The 24267-nt window shown below is 45.3% G+C and overlaps 1 long non-coding RNA gene across 1 annotated transcript in view; it reads left to right on the top strand.

Annotated features, from left to right (window-relative positions):
* The first annotated feature begins 6205 nt into the window (after window positions 1-6205).
* The window catches only part of LOC309525358, a 72958-nt gene continuing 54896 nt past the window's right edge, over window positions 6206-24267 (top strand). The window contains exon 1 of the long non-coding RNA XR_014216165.1: window positions 6206-6377. This is a non-coding gene — a long non-coding RNA (uncharacterized lncRNA). The remainder of the gene's footprint in view (window positions 6378-24267) is intronic.

The following is a 24267-nucleotide window of genomic DNA, read 5'->3' as shown; positions in this document are numbered from 1 at the left end:
TTGCTGTAAAGACTGCTCCAACAGCCAAAGGCAGCTTTGTTGTTGATTCAGGCTGTACCCGCCACATCTCGAAGGATCGGCATCTCTTTATCTCCTTCAAGCCTCAGGAAGGTGAGATCCACCTGGCTGATGGAAGGACGTTGCAAATTGCTGGAGAAGGGACTGTGAAACTTGCAAGTCTGCACACAACCATCAGCGGTGTACTTTTTGTTCCAGGAGCTGCAAGCAACTTGTTGAGCGTCCCACAGCTTACTGGGCGTGGTTTTCAGATTTCCTTCAAGAGGAGCGTCTGTGTCATCAGTAAAGGCAAAGAGGACTATTTGCATGCAAAGTTTATGGATGGTTTGTTCCATATAACTTATGATGACACTGCTGTTGAATCTAATGCTGATTCTTGTTGTGTTGCACAAACTAACAAAGTTCTTCATGCAGGTTGCATTCACGATGCGCATCGAAGGTTTTGTCACCTCTCTTGGAAGGCACTGGCCAAGATGCCAGAGGTGGTTGAGGGTTTGAACATCAAACCCTGTAAATTTCACATGAAATGTGTATCCTGTGCAGAGAACAAGGTGAAGGTTGCTCCAAAAGGCAAGGAGTCTAGCAGGCAGGCTTCCAAACCCTACCAGCTAGTGCATGCAGACCTGGTTGGGCCACTTGCGCCCTCTTTAGGAGAAGCAAGGTACTTCATGATTCTGATTGATTCTTTTTCCAGGTTCATTCATGTGTTTTTGCTCGAACAGAAATCGCAAGCGTTTCCGAAGTTTAAGGCATTCTGTGCTTGGTTGGAAAATGTGCACGGTAAACGTATTTCTTGTTTGTTTACTGATCGGGGCGGGGAGTTTACTTCTCAGCAGTTTGAAGCTTTCCTGACTGAGAAGGGAATCCAGCATGACATGTCAACGCCCAGATCGCCATGGATGAATGGGCTTGCGGAGAGAGCAAATCAGACATTGCTGCAAGGAATCAAAACCTTGTTGCATGATGCCAATCTCCCTGATAAGTTTTGGGGGGAGGCTCTGGGGAATTTGGTTTATTCCTTTAATCGCAGATTGTCATCACCCATTGGTTGTACCCCTTATGAGAAGATGTTTGGCAAGAAACCCAACACCAAACACATGAAAATATTTGGTTCTGACATGTGGGTACGCACACAACAAACCAACAAGCTTGGGAAGCGTGGGGCACATGGTTTGTTCATGGGGTACGAAAAAGGTGCATACAGGGTATGGATGACTGACTCTAAGTCCATTAAGTTCACAAGGAGTGTTGAGTACAATCCTAAGTGGGGGGAAAATGTGGGAATTTTCCAGAGTTACCCAGAGGAGGATGAAGGTGATGTCAAGCAAGCAGCTAAAGATGAGAAAGCTGCTGCTGCTGATGATGAGGATGAGGATGATGATGATGATGATGATGAGGATGATGATCAGAGTTCGGATTCCAGTTCAGTGGGCGGCGCTGCTGCTGCTGCTGGTGTCAGTGACAGTGATGACACAGCAGACTACCAGAGCGTAAAGGCCTCGGTCAGACCATCTGATGCGTCTGACAATGAACTGGAAGAACCACTGTTCACCATTGGTCACTTTTCTCCTAAGAAAGAGGAGATGAGTCCAGAAGACTTGCGTCTAGTACGTAGGTCTGAAAGGGCGACCAAGGGCAGACCTCCAAAGAGGTATGCTGATGAGTTTGCTAAGACAGCGACTGCTGTTCTTAGTAGCTCAGAGAAGGTATGGGAACCTTCAAGCTTCAAAGAGGTTCAGGAGTTAACCTCTAAAGATGCTGAGCCTTGCCTAAATGCCATGAAGGCTGAAGTTGATTCCTTGAACAGGAACCAAACTTGGGAACTGGTACCGGTAGTCCCAGGGATGAGACTGGTTGGCAGCAAATGGGTCTTCAAGGCCAAGACAGACCAGAATGGCAAGGTAGTCAGACACAAAGCCAGATTGGTTGCCAGAGGTTTTTCACAGGTACCAGGACAGGATTACCACGAGACCTACTCACCCACAGTCAAATATGAGAGCATTCGGCTGATGCTCAAGGTCGCTGCGGAGGAGAAACTGCATGTTACCCATCATGACATTAATACAGCTTTTTTGTACGGGATTTTGGGGGAGGAGCTGTTCATGCTTCCACCTGATGGGATGGAGATACAGAAGGGAATGGTCTGTAAACTGCGGAAATCCTTATATGGTCTCAAGCAAAGTGCCAGATGTTGGAACACAAAACTCACTGAGACATTGCTTTCTCTAGGTTTTCACCAGGGCAAAGCTGATCCATGTGTGTTTGTCAAGGAGGAGGGGCAAAACAAACTGTATTGTTTATGTTTTGTTGATGATCTTCTGATGTTTTGGAAGAATCAGGCTTTTTATCAAAGCACCCTAGCTCAGCTGAAGGAGCACTTTGACATGAAGGATCTTGGTGAGGTATCCAACTATCTTTCTCTGCAGGTGGAGAAGGACCAAGCAGGTAATTTTCTGGTACACCAAACACAGAAAATTGCTGATGTGTTAACCAGGTTGAATTTGGTTGATGCAAACCCAGCAGACACACCGATGGTGACAGGTTACCAGGTAGACAGTACTGCTGAAGCGTTTTCTGACACAACGCTATACAGATGCATTCTAGGCAAGCTGAATTTCATTGCCAGATGTTCAAGACCTGACATAGCTGTAAGCTGTAATCTGCTTAGCAGACATGCCAACAATCCTACGGTTCAGGATTGGAAAGCTCTGAAGCGCATAGCCCACTATTTGAAAGGGACTATGCACTACAGGCTGAGGTTCACCAGTCAGAAGACTGGAGGTCTTGAAATCTTTGCAGATGCAAGTTTTGGAAGTGACACCACGGATGGTACAAGCACTTCTGGAGTATGCTACATGTACAACCACTGCCTGTTTGACTGGTTGTGCAAGAAGCAGACATCAGTGAGCCTAAGTTCCTGTGAAGCAGAACTCAATGCTCTGTCATTTTCACTCATGGATTGTGAATGGTTGATGCAACTGTTTAAGGACATCAGAGTGTCTGTGAAATGTCCTGTACAAGTGTATCAAGACAATAGATCGTGTTTGGCTTTGCTGAACTCCGAGAGTTGCAAGCAGAGAACCAAGTACTTGCAGATTAAGCTACATCGTGCAAGAGAGTGTATTCATAAAGGACTGATTCAGGTGTCCTACATGGCAGGAAATGAAATTCCTGCTGATCTGTTGTCTAAGGTTGTTAACAAAGAGCAACTTAAGGTTTACACACAGAAGTTGCAATTGGGTTGAACCACAGGTACTACAGGTTACACGGAAAGGGGGAGGATGTTAGGATATTTCCGTTCCACCTTAAAAGGGAGCAGGCTTTGGGGAGTCACAGAGTCTGCGCATGTCCTATACACAGGATGTTTATGTTCTGATATTCCTTTCGGTTTTGCTAGTTGGCCAGAGATGCTGACACAGAACGGCCACGTTTTCTTTTGTTCTGTTAAACGCTAATAAAGTCTGTAAATATGCTAAATATACTCTTCTGCTGTGCAAGCTTTTGACTGTGCTTTCTGCTGAAAGAGGGTGCACCAGCCTAGGAATGTGGCTAGGAATTTCTAAGGCTTTGTGCCCCTAACTGTTGGATCTGCGTGACTACGGGAGGCCGATGGACGTCCAGAACTCCGGCTTGGGGGCTCAGATGGACGTTATCTCCCTGGCAGTTTCCCAACAGGGAAAACCGGGGCAGCTGGAACGGGGCAAAGAGGGTGGTCCCCGGGCGCGCCAGCCTTAAATGCACTAGGCCACGCCTTCCCGGCCCACCGACCCGGCCAGCCGGGTTGGTGACGTGCCCGAGGATTCCCTTGCTCTCGTGGGGCCTAAGAGCCAGCCCCCGCGTGTGTGGGAGGGGGTGGGCCCACAACCCCACCTCCTCTCCAGCTCAGAAGTGGCTTTCTTGTAACTTGAAGCCATTGGTTTGAGTCCTACCCTCTAGAGCAGGAGAAGACAAGCTTGCTCCCTCTTTCATGTGAAGAGGAACCCCCACCCACACCCCTGGTGCTCTTCAGAGCCAGCTTACCATATTGACAGGGGCTTCTTGTACCTGTCAAGCTGACCATAATGAGGTAAGAAACCAAGAAGGTTCCTCCCAATCTCATATAACAGGTGCTCTGTGAAAGGAACAGGCATTCCTTTCACATAAGATAGTATTAGGTGGGCAAGGAGGTCTAAGACATGGTGTACAACATTGGGCTGATCCCTCAGCCCATTAGGATTTCTGCTAACAATCACTACACCATGCCACAAATAGACCAAGGGATTCACAGCCCACGTCACTCCTGCTTTTGAGAGACAGCCTAGCACATTGCCGAAGGCCTTTTGTACCTTCCAAACCCACCAGGATCAGATGAGCTTAGATGCCAGCCAGGCTCCCTCTGGCCTTATAGCATAGCTGCATTGTGTCTGGTTCTTCAAACCGGGTGACATCTTCCTTACCAGAAGTTAAGCTACTACTACTACTACTAATTGGGTGTTTGTCCCCCCTGCCTACAGGCAGGTAGGTGGACCCTCCTCACCACATCAATGCTTTTGCAGAGATTAGCTAGAGAATGGGAGAGTGGCAGAAAAGAATGAAGGACTCATTGAAATAGATTGTTGGAGGTTGTGGGGGACAGAAAGAGTGTAATTTGGGAATCTAGTGGAAACTTGAGGATAAATCATTGGCCCTAATAGACCAGCTTCAGCTGAACTCAGTTTTTGCATTTGGAGAAAGGACTTGTTTCCTTTTGTATCCTTCTGGTGACTGAGTGATTGGGATATCCCAAAACTTACTGCTGTGACAGAGGGGTGCCTCTAAACTTCTTTCTTTCCTTCTCTTGTATATGAGTATACAGTACTCATTCCTTTGGTTCATTTAAAATTCTGGGTGCAGTCTTTTTGAGGGAAAAAGGTTCCATTCAATTAGTCCAGCTTACAAGCTGTGGGAGTGTGTAAGGCAAGGTCAAAATGATCCCCAATGACTGCATAGTCCCTCAACACATACAAACTCTAGTTCTGGGGAAGAGATGCATTTGGTTAAAATCTGCTCTTCTGTATCCAGGCCTTTTAATGTAAAAATTCTCTAGTCCAGGTCTAATGGCCCGCATTCAGCTGAATGATTGTGTGGTGCAACAACCACATATGCCTGGCTGCAGCTTCCTGGTAGAGATCACATAATTCTGTCATGTAAGATAGCATCAGGTGGCCATTGAAGTCTAGGACATTCTGTACAGCATTTGGTTGATCCCTCAGTCCATGGGGATTTCCCCAAATAATCCGTACATTATTCTCCAAAGAGCCAAAGGGAACCACTCCCCACACCTTTGCTGTTCCTCAGAGAGACCAAAGCGTTTTGCCAGAGGCTTCTTGTACCTGAGATGCCAATAATGTTCCTGTTGGTTTTATACAATGGCTGTGTTCAGCAAGCAACTTATTGCTTATCAGAATATGAACTGCTACTACTAGTTATTACCACCTTTTACTGTCTAGAGAAAGATTGGGTTTTGTGTCTAGAGACCATGCAGACCATAGCGATCCTTTTAGATTGTGATTGGCCCAATAGTGCAGAGAGCTGATTGGCTAGAGAATGGGACCTTGACAGAAAAGTATTCAGGCCTCTCCTTACATTGAAATGGGTTGCTGATGGAACCTTGAAGCTATGCTAATAAATAAAGTCTAGTAGTCACTTCATCATATTAGTAAATGTGTTCCATAGAATTATTCCAACGTGACATGTTCTGAAATGAACAACAGATGCAAGCACTGATTTAGCTTATAAACTTTCAGCCACATTCTAGGGTGTCAATATACAGTACAGTGGTACCTCGTGTTAAGAACTTAATTCGTTGGTTGAGAGTTTCCTGATCAGCACATCATGGTATTACAATGAAACCTAGAGCTGGACAGAAAACACAACGGAAGGAGTGGGCATGTGTCCCACGTAAGATAGCATCAGGCATCCCCTGAGGTCAGGGACATTCTGTACACCACTCAGCTGATCCCTCAGTCCATTTGGATTTGTCCTAACAACCAGCACTTTATGCCTGAAAGGGCCCAAGACAACCATTGCCTTCACTTTCCGCTACCCTTCAGAGTGACCCCAGCATATTGCCAGAGGCTCCTTGGACCTTTCAAGGACACCAGGATGAGGCAAGAAGCCAAGAGGATTCCTCCCAGCCTTATATAATGGACGTCTTGAACACGGCTCCTCAAACTGAGCAGCGTGTTCCTGACCAGAGCTTGAGCAACTAATACTGATCTGCCCTGAAAGCCTGCTGTTTCTCAGCTGTCAGCCTTCAAAAGCAAAAAGGCTTCATACAAGAAGGTTTTCCAATGGGGCAGAGCTTGTTTCTTGAGAACCGCGGCCAACGTTTGGTTCAGGTCTGGCTACTTACGTTCTGTGTCCTGCTTTGCTTCAGAACTGGAGGTACGTGTGGTCCCCACTTCCTGTCCCTGAACAGGTGAAGCAAGAATAAACCACTCTTCTACATAGATTAAATCTATGAGCAACCCAGAGGGGATGTACTTTGGGGCAAGCGTGGAATATATGCCTCTTTCAGTGGGGTTGTGATATTTCAGTGTTAGAGCTCTTGCCTTCCGTGAAGAAAGCCCCAAGTTAATCCCTTACCTACCATCTCCAGTTGAACGTTACAGTGAGAAGAGCGTGGAGTATCCTGATAATGGGGCAAAATAGACAAGGCAGTTCCCTGTTGTCAGAGCTGCTTCCAGGTCCCAGCTCACAGAGGACCACGCTAGCCGGCAGTACTGTACAAAAGTCTTTATTGAGTTACAGTTTCCATTTCCAAGCCGCAGCGCGCAGCTCTACGTCTTAGAAGCTAGACCGGCGAAGCTCCGTCTGAGTCTCCGCCTCCTGTACACCAACTTAATACTCTAGCCTTACTCCACCTCTTCCGTCTTTCCTTCCTCCTCTGGGTCCCTCTGCCCCCCGTGGTCTCTTTCTTCCTGGACTCTTCTGACGCCGACCCCCCGGACTCTTCTCCCTCCTTGCGGCGGGCTTTAGGACCTGGCTCCCTATCCGGGCTGCTTACTGTGCCGCCTTCCTGTGCATTTGAACTTGGCGCGCGCGCCCAGCCTTCAACCTTCCTCTTGACCGTTTCCTCGCTCCCCGATGGAGGTGTGGCCAATCCTGACTCATGCCCTCCCGCTTGCGGCGAGCCCCCTGATCCCGATACCTGGGACCCCTCCTCCCTACTGCGCTCTGGTGGGGAAGCTGGTCCCGATTTCCAACTGCTGCTCTCTGAGTCCCCTCTGGTCCCTTCTTCCTGGGGTGTCCCCCTAGGCGCCCCCCTTGCTCTGACCACTGGCGCCCCTTTCTGTGAATCTTCCGATTCACTGGAAAGACTCAGAGATCTCGGGCCGCTGTCATCGCTCATATTTCCTTCGGATTCCTCCCCCTCGCTCTCTGTTTCCTCCCTTTCCTGTGCCTCTGCTCCTGAACCCGACACCTGTGTTTGTAGAAGTGAATCAAATCACCCACCTCTTGTTGCATGTGTATAGTTGGAGAGATTTAGGGCTCATGCACACTGCTGCTCACCCTGTGCTTTTGAGGCAAGGGCCAAGGGGTTTTCCATTTCCCCCCACCACTTTCTTCAGGAAAACTCGCTACTTTCGGCTGAATCCAAACAAACGTCAATCCACAGAAAACCTGACTGACGATTGCTTCGATTCAGAGTGTGCCATCTTCAAGAAAGAAGGTCCATCTGTCTAGGTGGAAGGTGTTGCTAGTCTCGGGGCACAGGAGCCTGCCATAAATTTGCATACAATTTCCATATCCTATGCTATATACAGAGATGCAAATATAGTCTGACTTTCCAAGAGAAAAAGAATTGTGCTATTGCTGTTGTGGGACCTATTCTGACAGCTATGTGGGCCAACAGGATTTTGGTGGGTTAGGTCATTGAAGATTGACGCGTCCCTCCTCAAATGAAATGATGTCTCTTACAACAGATGCTGTGAAATGCAGAATCTGCAATCCAGGTGATGTGAAGTTTTGCAGAAACCAGGATGTGACATGTGAGGGATCATATTGTATGAAGATAGAAAGCTTTTCGGGTAAGGAATGTTTCCTGTTGACATTGCTCCTTTTTCTATGCTACGCTTCAATGTAGAAAACAAAGCCTTGTATTCCATATTTACTATTCTGCAGAGTGTAAACAAAGCTTCCCCTTTTGGCCACAGCAGATGCCCGTGCATTCCCTTAGTTGCGTGGCGAGTTCCCGCTTCCCCCCACTGGAAATAAAGACACGTGACACCATGATTTAAGTTAATGGGCGAAAATCGGCCACAACTTTATTGGTTACAGAAATGAGCGGTATTGGCTTAGGCATTAGTCCTATTGACTATCCAGCTTCAGCCCGAATGCATGAAGACTGGAAAGGGTTAACTGCCAGAAGGGGGAGTCCTGCTGATGCACATCAACTAGGAGCTCCCCTGGGGTCACCGCTTGGAGGCGTGCCTTAGGCCCACACCTCCATAGGCTTTGGACAGGGAAACCCCCCCCGGAATGCTTGACCGGACTACCCTTCGGTGTGGGGGAAGGTGATGGCACTTCCTCCCCTCCCTCTCATCTACATAACAATACCCTTACCAATGCCTAACTGCCAATGCCGAGGAGTTGTGACGATTTGCTACGAGGTAGGTGAAAAGCCAAATGGCTGGAGCCAATTGGCCAAGTGGTAAAAATTCCTACCAGGCCCCTTGACGGCGACCAACCGAAGTTCACAGCAATCTCAAAGAGCCTGCCTGAAGGGTGGGAGGGATGGGAAACCGGATCAGCTGGAGCAACGAAAGAGGAAGATCCTTGGCCACGCCAGCCCTAAATAGCGCAGGCCATGCCTCCCAAGTCAGCCGATTTGCTGGCAAGGGAGATGACGCGGCCGAGGATTCCCTCGTGCACATGGGGGAGGGCGTGAAGCCCGCAACCCCACCTCCTCTCCAGCTCAGAAGTGGCTTTGTTAATTTTTTGGTAAGTATTCTGTGGCATATTATCAGCAGCACAGCTTCCCAGAGACAGCAACAATGATCACATGGTTCCAACACTTTTTGAAATGGTGTGGCCCTTGCCAAGCTCTGACAACAAGAAGAAGAAGAGTTGGGATTTAATATCCCGCTTTATCACTACTACTACTACTACAATAATAATAATAATAATAATAATAATAATAATAATAATAATTTATTTATACCCCGCCCATCTGGCTGGGTTTCCCCAGCCACTCTGGGCGGCTTCCAACTGAATATTAAAAACAATACAGCATCAAACATTAAAAACTTCCCTAAAGAGGGCTGCCTTCAGTTGTCTTTTAAAAGTAAAATAGTTGATAATTGCTTTGACATCTGCTGGGAGGGCGTTCCACAGGGCAGGCGCCACTACCGAGAAGGCCCTCTGCCTGGTTCCCCATAACGTGGCTTCTCGCAGTGAGGGAACCGCCAGAAGGCCCTCGGCGCTGGATCTCAGTGTCCAGGCTGAACGATGGGGGTGGAGATGCTCCTTCAGGTATACAGGACCGAGGCCGTTTAGGGCTTTAAAGGTCAGCACCAACACTTTGAATTGTGCTCGGAAACGTACTGGGAGCCAATGCAGATCTCTCAGAACCGGTGTTATGTGGTCCCGGCGGCCACTCCCAGTCACCAGTCTAGCTGCTGCATTCTGAATTAATTGCAGTTTCCAGGTCACCTTCAAAGGTAGCCCCACGTAGAGCGTGTTGCAGTAGTCCAAGCGGGAGATAACTAGAGCATGCACCACTCTGGCAAGACAGTCCGCGGGCAGGTAGGGTCTTAGCCTGCGTACCAGGTGGAGCTGGTAGACAGCTGCCCTGGACACAAAATTAACCTGTGCCTCCATGGACAGCTGTGAGTCCAAAATGACTCCCAGGCTGCGCACCTGTTCCTTCAGGGGCACAGTTACCCCATTCAGGACCAAGGAATCCCCCACACCCACCCGCCCCCTGTCCCCCCAAAACAGTACTTCTGTCTTGTCAGGATTCAACTTCAATCTGTTAGCCACCATCCATCCTCCTACTGCCTCAAGACACTCACACAGGACCTTCACCGCCTTCACTGGTTCTGATTTGAAAGAGAGGTAGAGCTGAGTATCATCTGCATATTGATGGACACCCAGTCCAAACCCCCTGATGATCTCTCCCAGTGGCTTCATAGTTTGCATGGTTAAGTTAAAGCTCATAGTAATGGTCCAAAAGGGCAATGAAGTACCCTATTTATAGAGAAAAGGGGCATATTTCTTATATTATATACTGGAGGAATCAAAATCAAGAAAATGGGACAACTTATGTATTGTAATGTTTTGCTGTTCCTGTTCTTGTGGATTCATGATGTGGTAAAACTAATAATAAAAATGGATAAGAGAGTGAGGGTCTGAGGTAGTATTCAACTAGGTTTTACTCAGAAATACTGAATGTATAAACATGACTAAGTTAGACCCACTAATTTCAGTCACTATACTCTGAGTAAAGATTTGTTGAAGGCTGCCACAGATATCATGTAACCTTGAGCAAATAAAGATGAATGCTCAATAAATGGAATTGCCTCAAGTTTCACTAGGGAACAATAAATCTGCTACTGTACAACAATTCAGATTTTCCGGACAGGCTCTGAATTCACTTAGTAATGAACAAATGACAAGACTGTCCTTTCCTTGTCAAACACTGTGCACCACTTGGCAGGTGGAAAGTATCAGCAGTGATATGATAAATACTGCACATTTCCAATTAAAATAGAGTATTGGAAAGCTTTTCCCCAACTCCATTTTGAACACATGGGTTCAACTGTGCAGCTGGGGAGATTCATGGACATATCACAGCAAGACAGACTGGGCAACTGTGGGGCAGCATTACTGGAAGATCTTCCTGGCCTTGGATGCCAGCTATATTTTTGTATTAAACCGCCCTTGCTTAAGAACAGGGCTTTTTTTCAGCCAGAACTTGCCGGAACTCAGTTCCGACACCTCTCAGATAGTCGCCATTGCCATTCTAAGACAACAAGAGAGGAGTTCATGGCGAGTTCCTGCCCCTCTTTTTCTAGAAAAATTGGACTACTTAAGAAGATGAAATGTTGGAGAGGGACAGGAAAAGTAAGGTTACCGTTACAGTAAGTTAATGGGAATGTCGCTTGGAAAGTGGTCCATTTTGCAGTAAAGACTTCCAGTCTGAGGGAAAGGTATTTGGGATCTATCCTAGACAACAGTGGTGGAGATTATTATATTTGTTTCTTTTATTTGGACATGTATCTTTCACATGCTTTAATTTTATTCTGTTTTTATGTTGACATTTTAGCAGAATAATTTCAAAGTTCTGTTTTGAGCAGGCATAGGCAAACTCAGCCCTCCAGGTGTTTTGGGACTACAACTCCCATGATCCCTAGCTGACAGGACCAGTGGTCAGGGATGATGGGAATTGTAGTCCCAAAACATCTGGAGGGCCAAGTTTGCCTATGCCTGGTTTTGAGTTTACTTATAAAGATTGAGTTTAAAATGCAAAATATATATTTCTGTGGAGATTAAGCTTCGCCTTCTCTTTTGGAACAGACTATGTTCTTATTCAATAAAATTCCCTTCATTCACTAGTTAATCTCAAAACTTTCCTTTCTCTCTCCAGGTACAACTGGTGAATTGGTTTCAGTCTTCACACATTGTGGCACTGAACGTTTGAAAGAGAAATGTGGACAGCAAGCAAAGGTCAATGGAGAAATAAAGAAATTGTCATGCTGTGCAACTGACTTATGTTTTGACTGATTTTACTATTCTGTTCTTGAATTGCTCCTCCTTCCTGTTCTAGATGTAAATGTAGATCAGAGTTGGATGAGGAGTAACCTTTGTCCTCTCTTTTGGTATGGATTTAGGACTAATACAATAAAATTATCTTCATTGACTAGTTAATCTCAACAAAGATACTTCTCTATCTCTCTCCACTTGAAACTGGTGAATTGGTGAAAGCCTTCAAAGAATGTGGCCCTGATCATATGAAAAGGGCATGTGGAATGGAACTATCAGATAAAACTAAAATGAAAACGTTGTGCTGTGAAACTGACATGTTTTGACTGATTTTACTACTGTATTCTGTTCCTAAATTGCTCCTCCTTCCTGTTCCAGAGAAGAGGACCACCCATTTGTGCCTACTCATTTATGCATTCCTTCACTGTAACTTCTCCCCGCAAAAGTGTGCAACTGACTGCAGCAAGGGGGTGGGATGGGATGTTCCTTGATGAGTTCATGGACACCTACCAAGCAGTGCTTTACACTGTCTACTCATATGAAGTCAGGCGTAGGGTGGATGTGGGCTGGGGTGGGGGTCTTCTGAAATAGCCTCTTGTGCCAAATGGGGACGACTTGAATGCTTCCTTATGCCCAGAGACCAGAGTTCCCCTCCCTTGCTAGAACTGGGCAAACCACAGAAAAGGTTATCAAAAATATTAGCTTTTGTGGTAGGGATGGTGACGAGATTCATTAAACAAGAGGGCGAACTTGGATGGTCTGCATGCTCGTGAGCAAAACCATCTGCCTCAAGTCATAGGACAGTTTTCTATCTTGGTCTGTTCTCTGTCTGAGTCTCATGATTCTCTGCAAACTCTGAATGATCATGAGCCCCATTCCTAGAGAGGGATCGTACATTTGGCATAACAGGCATCTGCCCTAATTCTGGCAGGGCCCTGATGATTTCTCAGCTCCTAATTACATTCTGAGAACATCTCATTCCACACAGTCAGTCAGGATGGTCAGGTAAGGGGCTGGAGATACTTCCATCTAGATTCTCCTGGGTCCTGTCCTTTGGATTCTCAATTCATCTCTTCCTGGAGCTCATGGAACCCCTCTGTTCTTCCAAACCCCTCCATGGTTGGAGAGCTCAAATGTTCTCTTTTCTCTTTCCTGAACATTGCAATGTAACTGGAACATAGCAAAGCTTTTAAGTAGTGTGGACTGGTGGGAGTTCTAGGTGGCCAATCATGATAGTGTTCTCTAATAATAGTTAAAACGATTGCTACTTTTGCATGCAGAAATAACGTGAGAGTAATATCTTGCAATATTGTTTTCTCAGATGCTTCAATGCTTTCCTTCAATAAAGTTTGCACGTGAACTTGTGGTCTGTATTCTATTTTGCTTCCGGTCTGTCATCTGGCTTCAAAATGGCGTCCAAATGTGTGCAAACACAGGCAAAAACCTGCTTCTTGATAGCTGCAACCATCATGCAAACTGAGATAGGGATACCTGAAGAGATGTTCAAATGCAGGCAGAGAAAAAGAACTATCTGAAATAGATAGCGGATTTATTTTGGAATATTCTATTCAGCATCAAACACAGCACATGCCATTTGTTCCCGATACAGGCACCACCTGCCTCACCTGCATGTGATCTACTCACACACGGCCGTGCACACACTTGGCATCACAAAATAAAGAATAAATGAATGCATGGGGACGCTGGGAGGTGGAGACCAGTCTGGCAACATTTGGAGGGCATCTCACTGACTATTATTGATTCAGCCCCAATACACTTAGAAATTCTCAGATATGAGGAGTTCTCAGCCAAGGGCTCCTCCAGATGACCTCTTTATTCAATATTCACCATGGTTTGCTTGAAGCAACCTTCTTCAACGGAGAGACCGTGGACTTAGCTACAGTGGTCAATTATAACATTTTGTTGTTGTTTAGTCGTTTAGTCGTGTCCGACTCTTCGTGACCCCATGGACCAGAGCACGCCAGGCACTCCTGTCTTCCACTGCCTCCCACAGTTTGGTCAGACTCATGTTTGTAGCTTTGAGAACACTGCCCAACCATCTCATCCTCTGTCGTCCCCTTCTCCTTGTGCTCTCCATCTTTCCCAACATCAGGGTCTTTTCCAGGGAGTCTTCTCTTCTCATGAGGTGGCCAAAGTATTGGAGCCTCAGCTTCACGATCTGTCCTTCCAGGGAGCACTCAGGGCTGATTTCCTTAAGAATGGAAGCGTTTGATCTTCTTGCAGTCCATGGGACTCTCAAGAGTCTCCTCCAGCACCATAATTCAAAAGCATCAATTCTTCGGCGATCAGCCTTCTTTATGGTCCAGCTCTCACTTCCATACATCACTGCTGGGAAAACCATGGCTTTAACTATACAGACCTTTGTTGGCAAGGTGATATCTCTGCTTTTTAAGATGCTGTCTAGGTTTGCCATCGCCTTTCTCCCAAGGAGCAGGCGTCTTTTAATTTCGTGACTGCTGTCACCATCTGCACTGATCATGGAGCCCAAGAAAGTAAAATCTCTCAGTGCCTCCATTTCTTCCCCTTCTATTTGCCAGGAGGTGATGGGATCAGTGGCCATGATCTTCGTTTTTTGATGTTGAGCTTCAGACCATATTTTGAGCTCTCCTCTTTCACCCTCATTAAAAGGTTCTTTAATTCCTCCTCACTTTCTGCCATCAAGGTTGTGTCATCTTGGGAAGGGAAGAATATTAGGAGCATATTTCCCCAGCACTAAAGGGTGTACTTGAATTCCACTTCTGCCACAATAGTAATTTTTAGATGTTCCCAGACATCTCATAACCAGAAGGAATCCTAAAATGAAAGGGACGCAAAAGGCTTTTTAAAAAAAAGACATAATTTTTTATTGATTTTTCACAGGATTTACAAATTTACTTAAAAGTGGATATATGATTTTCTTACAATCCTACCCTCACTTCCGTGTTCTTATTGTCCACTTCTTATTTCTATAAATAAATCAGGATGAATGCTCAATAAAGCATGAAATCTGGCTGGATCTACACAGATATGAAAAACACTATTTTTAAAAAGCTGTTAAAAATATACAGTGGTACCTCAGGTTACATACGCTTCAGGTTACATGCGCTTCAGGTTAGACACTCCGCTAACCCATAAATAGTGCTTCAGGTTAAGAACTTTGCTTCAGGATGAGAACAGAAATCGGGCTCCAGCGGTGTGGCAGCAGCAGGAGGCCCCATTAGCTAAAGTAGTGCTTCAGGTTAAGAACAGTTTCAGGTTAAAAACGGACCTCCGGAATGATTTTAAGTACTTAACCTGAGGTACCACTGTAGCTCCCAATGCAATTTACCATTGATGACAGATCGCTGCTCTACAACACCCTCTGATGTCACATTTTTATAACGCATTTTTAATGTTTTATAATGCATTTTTAATGCAGTGGCCAGAGGATTGGAGAAGATCAGTCTACATCCCAATCCCAAAGAAGGGCAGTGCCAAAGAATGCTCCAACTACCGCACAATTGCACTCATTTCACACGCTAGCAAGGCTATGCTTAAAATTCTACAAGGCAGGCTTAAGCAGTATGTGGACCGAGAACTCCCAGAAGTGCAAGCTGGATTTAGAAGTGGCAGAGGAACCAGAGACCAAATTGCAAACATGCGCTAGATTATGGAGAAAGCTAGAGAGTTCCAGAAAGACATCTACTTCTGCTTCGTTGACTATGCAAAAGCCTTTGACTGTGTCGACCACAGTAAACTATGGCAAGTTCTTAAAGAGATGGGAGTGCCTGATCACCTCATCTGTCTCCTGTGAAATCTCTATGTGGGACAAGAAGCTACATTTAGAACTGGATATGGAACAACTGGTTGGTTCAAAATTGGGAAAGGAGTACGACAAGGCTGTATATTGTCTCCCTGCTTATTTAACTTATATGCAGAATTCATCATGCAAAAGGCTGGGCTGGATGAATTCCAAGCCAGAATTAAGATTGCCGGAAGAAATATCAACAACCTCAGATATGCAGATGACACAACCTTGATGGCAGAAAGTGAGGAGGAATTAAAGAACCTTTTAATGAGGGTGAAAGAGGAGAGCTCAAAATATGGTCTGAAGCTCAACATCAAAAAACGAAGATCATGGCCACTGATCCCATCACCTCCTGGCAAATAGAAGGGGAAGAAATGGAGGCACTGAGAGATTTTACTTTCTTGGGCTCCATGATCAGTGCAGATGGTGACAGCAGTCACGAAATTAAAAGACGCCTGCTCCTTGGGAGAAAGGCGATGGCAAACCTAGACAGCATCTTAAAAAGCAGAGATATCACCTTGCCAACAAAGGTCTGTATAGTTAAAGCCATGGTTTTCCCAGCAGTGATGTATGGAAGTGAGAGCTGGACCATAAAGAAGGCTGATCGCCGAAGAATTGATGCTTTTGAATTATGGTGCTGGAGGAGACTCTTGAGAGTCCCATGGACTGCAAGAAGATCAAACGCTTCCATTCTTAAGGAAATCAGCCCTGAGTGCTCCCTGGAAGGACAGATCGTGAAGCTGAGGCTCCAATACTTTGGCCACCTCATGAGAAGAGAAGACTCCCTGGAAAAGACCCTGATGTTGGGAAAGATGGAGAGCACAAGGAGAAGGGGACGACAGAGGATGAGATGGTTGGACAGTGTTTTTGAAGCCACAAACATGAGTCTGACCAAACTGTGGGAGGCAGTGGAAGACAGGAGTGCCTGGCGTGCTCTGGTCCATGGGGTCACGAAGAGTCGGACACGACTAAACAACTAAACAACAAACAACAACATCTTTCATAAGTTTTAACTTATGAAAGAGCCAGTGTGGTGTAGTGGTTAAGAGCGGTAGACTCCTAATCTGGGGAACCGGGTTCGCGTCCCAGTCACACTTGGGCCAGTCACACTTCTTTGAAGTCTCTCAGCCCCACTCACCTCACAGAGTGTTTGTTGTGCGGGAGGAAGGGAAAGGAGAATGTTAGCCGCTTTGAGACTCCTTTGGGTAGTGATAAAGTGGGATATCAAATCCAAACTCTTCTTCCTCTTCTTTTATTTTATTTTAATGTCGACATTTTAGTAGTTTTAGCAGCATAAATTCAAAATTCTGTTTATGTGCACATTTTAAAATGAGGTCTAAAATGTAATTTACTTTGATGTAGAGTATCTCTTGATACAAACTATGGACTAATTCAGTAAAATTCTCTTCATTCACTAGTTAATATCAACATAAGTACTTCTCTTTCTCTCACCAGGTCAAAGCGGTGAAGTGATTACTTATGTCAAAGAATGTGGCGCTAAGAGTTGGAAAGAATTCTGTGGAAAAGTGATGCCAGGGAAAGTGAAAAGACAGTAGCGTGCTGCCATACTGACTTATGTTTTGACTGATCTTACTATTCTATTCTTAAGTTGTTTACCCCTATCCAGAAGCCTCATGGTAAAAGGGTGGGTAACAAATCTTTCTCCTTCTCTTTCTCCTTTGAGAGACGTAATATTAGAAGATTTCATATCCTTTCCTTTCAATGGATTCAAGTCAAATGACAGACAAAAGCCCTACACAAATATTCTGATGCCACGTCCAAAAATCACATTCAGGGGACGTTCCACACCCAACAGCCTCATCGTCCTCCAAAAAATGGTGGCTGACTGTGTGACCTGGGGAGTCTTCTGTATTTGTGCAGGGCTGCCATATATCTTAGACCAATGATTTTCCAGCACCCTAAGTGCATTGGGAAGCCTCCACGAGCACAGGAAACCCCCAATTTGGCTATCCATACTTGTTAATCAAACACTCATTCAGTTCACAACTTCATTTCTCCTTCCTGCTCCTGAGAGGAGGACCACTCATTTGTGCTCACTCATTTATGCACTCCTTCACTGTCTGATAGTTTGAAAAGTAACTTCCCCACGCAAAAGTGCATAATTGACTTGGGTACTGGGGTGGGGTGGGATGTTCCTTGGAGAGTTGATAGACATGCCTCTTTATCACTCGCCAATCCCTGCTTGAACTTGGCAAATCACAGAAGATGTTATCAAATATACTAACCTGTGCTAGGGATGGTGACAAGCAAATTGAAAGCAAATACAAGTAAAACTTGGGTGGTGCTTCCATGCTCTGGAGCAGAAGCATCTACCCCAACCGATTAGGGCACCAATTTTTGAAAAGCCTCTTTTCACCCCAATATTCTCCCTCACTGCTCTCAGTCTTGCACTCAAAACTCTGTGATCTCTAAACAACCATAGGAAAGCAACAAATCCCATCCCTAGGCTGTGATTTTGCATTTTGCAGAACAGCATGCAACCTAACTCTGGGAGCAGTCCTGATTGGTCAGCCCTTAATTGCCTTGTTAGAGCATCCCATCCCATACTCACGGCCAGGATGGTCAGGTAAGGAGCTGGAGCTTCTCCTGGACCCTGTCCATCAGATTCCCAATTCCTCTCTTCCTGGAGCTCATGGAACCCTGCTCCTCCAAGGCTTCTTGGGCAGAGAGAGTTTGTTCTCTGTTGTCCTTCCTGAACATTGCAATGCAAGTGGAACGTAGCAAAGCTTTTAAGTAGTTTGGACTGGTGGGAGTTCTAGGTGGCCCATCAACATAGAGTTCAATAATAATAGTTAAAATTACTGCTAGTTTTGCATGCAGAATAACGTAAGAATAATACCTTGTGATATTGTTTTATTGGATGCTTCAATACTTTCTTTCAATAAAGTTTGTAAGTGAACTTGTGGTCTGTATTCTGTTTTGCTTCCAGTCTGTCATCTGGCTTCAAAATGGTGTCCAAATGGATGCAAACACAGACCAAAACCTGCTCTTGACAGCAGCAACCATCATGCAAACCATCATGCTTCCTTTCAATAAAGTTTAAAAATCAAGTTGCAGTCTGTATTCTATTTTTGTTCCTGTGTAATTATTGTAACTCGAACACAAAAGAAATCACTGTAGCTTATCTTTTCCTTTCCTCAAGACTGAGGGAATTTTAATGAGAAAGTACAACTGGTGTTGGGTGCTGGTGCTTCATGGAAGCACAGGAAACTGAGTAACCTACTACTTCCGGGGTGGCGCCATCGGTAATGGCGGATTCCCTCTGATCCAGAGGGACCAGCTCCACGGAAAACGGGTCTTTCCCGCTACGGCGAAGCGGGGACCCTTTCAAAAATCACAGGCGGATGAAGCCTGTGACCATGGGACTCGGCGGGCACCTTTAGCGCCCCCAACCCGTAAAGGAACCCACTACGGGCTCCGGAGCTTAGAGGGGGAAGTGGCGCGGTGCTGAGAGTCAACTGCTTCTTCCGTGGAGCGAAGCCACACAGCTGTTGCCGGAGAGCGCTGCCTTTTTTCCTGGGACAATTTGGCTTTTAAAACAATTACCCGTGAGTACTTAAATTTCAGACAATTGGACTTTAAATAATTACCTGTGAGTAGAAAGGAAAATTGGACTAAGAAATTTATCTCAATTTGGCACTGAAACGGGAAGGTCTAAACAGGAAGTCAGCCTTCCGTTTCTTGTAGATAGATTAAAGCAAAGACATGGCAAACTAGAGTTCAGAAAATGGCTTGTAAAGGATTAACTTTCATCATTTAAAATTGTTGAACCCCCTTCGGAAGCAGGAGAAGAGGGGGGATTTTTTCCGGACTGTTTTAACCTGCAGAAGAGAGTGTAAAGCAAAGTAATTTTCCACCGCCTTGATCCTGGGAGCGGGGTGTCAGGACTGACGTTCTTTGGGAAGCTCATTGACCAGAGAACAATGTCTTTGACAGATAGTTAAAAGAAGAGAAACATAGTGATTCCATTGTTCCCCTTCGCATTTTAAAGGAACAAATATTGACAAAATATCTGAAAAAGGAAACTTTGTTGTTAGATCTGCCTTTAAAAGAAAAGAACAAATAGAAGTTCTTCCCCTAGAGGGAGCCTGTGAAACTGTTACTAAATTTGAATCGGGGAGCTTGCAGCTGCAACAGATTACGATCGTGGGAATAGACTTCTGACCTTGCAGAACAATGTATTCAGAAGCTCTGGTGCATGCTTTCTGCAAAACAAGTGCCCTACTGGAACAGCTACATGAGAAGACATGATGACTGCTGCGATCAGAAATTTTGGACAGGTAGTGGAAAACTATATAGAGCCCACCCAGGAATCAAATCAGGAGTGTGCTCTGACAGAACAGATGAGGGAAGAGGATGTTGCTGAACCTTGGGCGCCAGAGATGGAGGGAGCTGTGGCCCAGCAGGAACATGAGTTTTTGGATCTGACAAATGAACTTGGAAAAAGCCAGATTTGGAAAGATAAAGTTTGGTTTGGTTTGGAAATGGGGGGTTGGATAGACCCCCCTATGCAGGGATGTTTGGACTTTTCAAGTCTGCCAATGGGCCGGGAGATGTTTGGGGTAGTGGGGGCTCTTAATTCTGGAGGGACTTTGAAACATGTTTTTAAATACCACATAGAGTTTAGTGTGGAATATGGAAAAGGGACTGATTTGTTGAGAAGGGTAAAAAATATTGTCAAGTTGGAGTTCCCACGAGTGAAAGGAGCAGGAGACAAAGTAAAGTACAGGTATAAATATGAAGAAGAGCTGCGGAAGGGACATGGAAGAGACATAAGGGCCTCGGACATAAGATTACCAGGTTTATGCGCTAGATTGATGGGATAGAAAGGACTGACAAAACCCGGGACCAGGAGGAAGAGACGCTGGATGAAGATTGGAAGAATTTTATTTTATTTTATTAGGATTGCTTTATAAAATTGATGAATGTTAGAAAAATGTTGGAACGAAATTATTTGGCTTTAGCAAAAATGTTTAAAGAATTATGTAAGAATATTTATGGTTATGAGAAATTGGTATAAATAAGATCTAAGTTTCAAGTTTTAGGGTCTTTTATAGTAAGATAAGATTAAAATAGATTAAGGTAATGTAATGACAGAATATTATGAAAAACGGAAAGGATTTGCTGTGACAATTAACAACTAGGATACAATAAAAAGGGAGGAGTGAGGAGGTCAAAGAAAGAAGGTAATGACAGTTAAGGATTTGAGAATATTGGATTTGTTTTTAAATGTTTGTGGCTTATTTTTGTCTTTTGATTGTGTTGTGTTATTTTTTGATTTTGATTTTTATCAATTTGTATTGTTTGATTGTGGTTTGTTTTTCTTTTCTTCTGTTTTTTCTCTTTCTTTTTCTTTTTTGTTTTTTCTGTAATTCTAAAATTCTTAAAAAAAAAAAAGGAAACGGAGAAACCTACTAAAGAGCAAGCAAGCGAAAGAAGGAAGGAGCTGGAGGGAATTACTAATGGTCTTAGTTGTCTCTATTCCAATGCACAGAGTATGGAAAACAAACGAAGTCCTCAGTGATGGTTTTGAGGAGAAGTTGGTAAGATGTGGACTAGCTGATACTATGGCTAGGTGAATTTGTAGTTGGCTGGTTGACTAAACACCAAAAACACTTACCAAGATTTGGATTTCCCTGGGCAAGATAAAGTGATTAACAATTTTAAGAAGCAAGTATTTTATTATTCTTTCTGGTTATGGGATCACTGGGAACAGCAAAAACTTACTATTGTAGCAGAAGGGGGGTTCACATACACCCTTTAGTTCTGGGGAAATATGCCCCTAGGCCCTGATTGGCTGTGGAAAAATCTACTCTGGCATCAGGAGCTCATAGAAGCCTGGGACATTCTGTATAGCCCATTTCGATTTGTCTGAAAAATCAGTACATTATGCACCTAACATCTTAAGGAATTACTACCCGCATCCTTGTTCCTCTTCAGGGCCACCCAAGCATATTCACAGAGGCTTCATGCGGTGGTGCTGTGGTCTAAACCATGGAGCCTCTTGGGTTTGCCAATAGGGTGAGCTCCTGTTGCTCTGTCCCAGCTCCTGCCAACCTAGCAATTCGAAAGCACGCCAGTGCAAGTAGATAAATAGTTTCCGCTGTAGCGGGCAGGTAAACAGCGCTTCCATGCACTCCAGTTTCTGTCACAGTGTCCTGTTGCACCAGAAGCAGTTTAGTCATGCAGGCCACATGACCCGGAAAGCTGTCTGGGGACAAACGCCGGCTCCCTCGGCCTGAAAGCTGAGTTGAGCGCTGCACCCCATAGCTGCCTTTGACTGCACTTAACCATCCAGGGGTCCTTTACCTTTTACCTTTTCACCATTCAAGCTTACCAGCATGAGAGAAGAAGAAGAAGAAGAAGAAGAGAAGTGAAGAGAGTGTTTGGATTTGATATCCCGCCTTTCACTCCCCTTCAGGAGTCTCAAAGCGGCTAACATTCTCCTTTCCCTTCCTCCCCCACAACAAACACTCTGTGAGGTGAGTGGGGCTGAGAGACTTCAGAGAAGTGTGACTGGCCCAAGGTCACCCAGCAGCTGCAGGTGGAGGAGCGGGGAATCGAACCCGGTTCCCCAGATTACGAGACTACCGTTCTTAACCACTACACCACACTGGCTCTAAGCCAAGAAGGTTCCTCCTAGTCTTAAATAATAGTAAAAGTAAAGGTAAAGGATGCCTGACAGTTAAGTCCAGTCGCAGACGAATCTGGGGTTGCGGCGCACATCTTGCTTTACAGGCCGAGGGAGCCGGCGTTTGTCCATAGTTTTTTTGGGTCATGTGGCCAGCACGACTAAGCCGCTTCTGGTGCAACAGAACACCAAAACCAGAGCAGCACACGGAAACGCCATTTATCTTCCTGCCGGAGTGGTACCTATTTATCTACTTGCACTGGCATGCTTTCAAACTGCTAGGTTGGCAGAAGCTGGGACAGAGCAACAGGAGCTCACCCTGTCACGGGGATTTGAACTGCTGGCCTTCTGATCAGCAAGTCCAAGAGGCTCAGTGGTTTACACCACAGCGCCACCTGTGTCCCTTAAAAGGGAGAATTTTTATGCAGCACTTTGCACTCCCATGTAGCTGCCCATCCAGTTACAGATCGGGGCTGTTTCTGCTTAGCCAATGTACATGCACACTGCAACAAAGCCACAATGAAGTCTTGTTAATTGAAAGAAACAGGTGTTCCTTCCACGTTAGATATTATCAGGTGGCTACAGAGATCCGGGACATTCTGTACAACATTTGGCTATTCCGTCAGTCCTTTGGGATTTATCCTAACAATCAGCTCATTTTACCCCCAATACTGAAAGGCAGCCACTCGCCTCATCTTTGTTGTTCCTCAGACACCCCAGCATGTTGCCAGAGGCTTCTGGTACCCACCAACCCCATCAGGATCAGGTGCCCTGAGATACTAATAAGGTTCCTATTGGCTTTATATAATGGCTATGTTGAACCTGGTTCCTCAAGCCAAGCAACTTGTTGTTTTTCAGAAGCTGACCTGTTGCCACTAGTTATTACCAGATTTTCCTATCCAGAGCAAGATTGGGTTTTCTAACAAGGGGCATCCTGGGTATAGCAGTCAAAAGTCAGAGAACAGGTTTCAGCTTCTGCCCATAGTTCTCTCAACTGCAACACTTGATCTACTCCCCTGCAAGTGAAGAGTTGCCATTCATTCCAATCAGAGGAAAGGCAATCAATGCACTTGGGAACAGTGGTAGCAAAACTTGCCCTTCAGCTGATGGTGGTAAATTGATACTTTACCACATGAATCAACTGATAACTTGTTAAACTGGCATCTATAAGCAATGCTGTGGAGCCACAAAAATCCATGAGGAGGCAAACTAATGACATGGATTCACCTGCTTTGATTTCTGGGTCCTATGTCTTTGAGCATGGTCTAAGATGGATACAATATTAAAGGACCATGGGAAGTGAAGGACATGAGGCAGGAGTTGGGAATGCAGGTGAGCTGTGCATAAGCAAGCTGCCAGCTAGCTCTGCCGAAGCTCTTTTTATTAGCACAATATGCAAAACCAGTTAGATAGATTTTGGACTGTGACCTTTACACATCTTCCAGTCCTGAGATCGAGGGGTGGTACAAAGTTATTTTGGCACCTGTTTCCACCGCGTCATTTTCCCCTTGAACCATGTATGATGAAGGAGACAAAGGGCACAGACAGGGCACAGCAGACCACTAAGAGAACAAAGGTTAGGTAGAGGGCATGATGTTCAGACAGCTGTGGCTTTGTCTGCGGGTGGAAGTGTGCTCCACACCCGAAGGTCACGTGGTCAGACAGCTGAGGCCTGTCTGAGGGTGGCCACCAGGATGAGGCAAGAAGTCAAGAAGGTTCCTTTCGGCCTTATGTAATGGATGTCTTGAACTAGGCACCTCAAACTGCGCAGTGTGTTCTTGTCTGCCTGAAAGCCTGCAATTTCTCAGCTGCCAGCCTTCCAAAGCTGTCTCTCCATACAAAAGGCATTCCAATGGAGCAGAGTTTGTTTCTTGGTTATCGAAGGCCACGTCTGCTTCAGGTCTGGCTACTTACATTTTGTGTTCTGCTTTTGCTCAGGACTGGTGGTAAGTATTGCCCCCATTCCCCATCTCAAAATAGGTAAAACAAGAATAAGACACTGCTTTACATAGGTAAAATTATAGGTAAAATCTAGGATCAACTGGTGGGGCTGTACTTTGGGGCAAGAGTGGAATACATGCCT

The sequence above is a fragment of the Podarcis vaucheri genome, assembly GCF_965113315.1.
Source record: "Podarcis vaucheri genome assembly, chromosome: 2".
Taxonomy (NCBI): Eukaryota; Metazoa; Chordata; class Lepidosauria; order Squamata; family Lacertidae; genus Podarcis; species Podarcis vaucheri.
The sequence above is the reverse complement of the archived record's forward strand: the minus strand, read 5'-3'. Positions and strand labels throughout refer to the sequence as shown.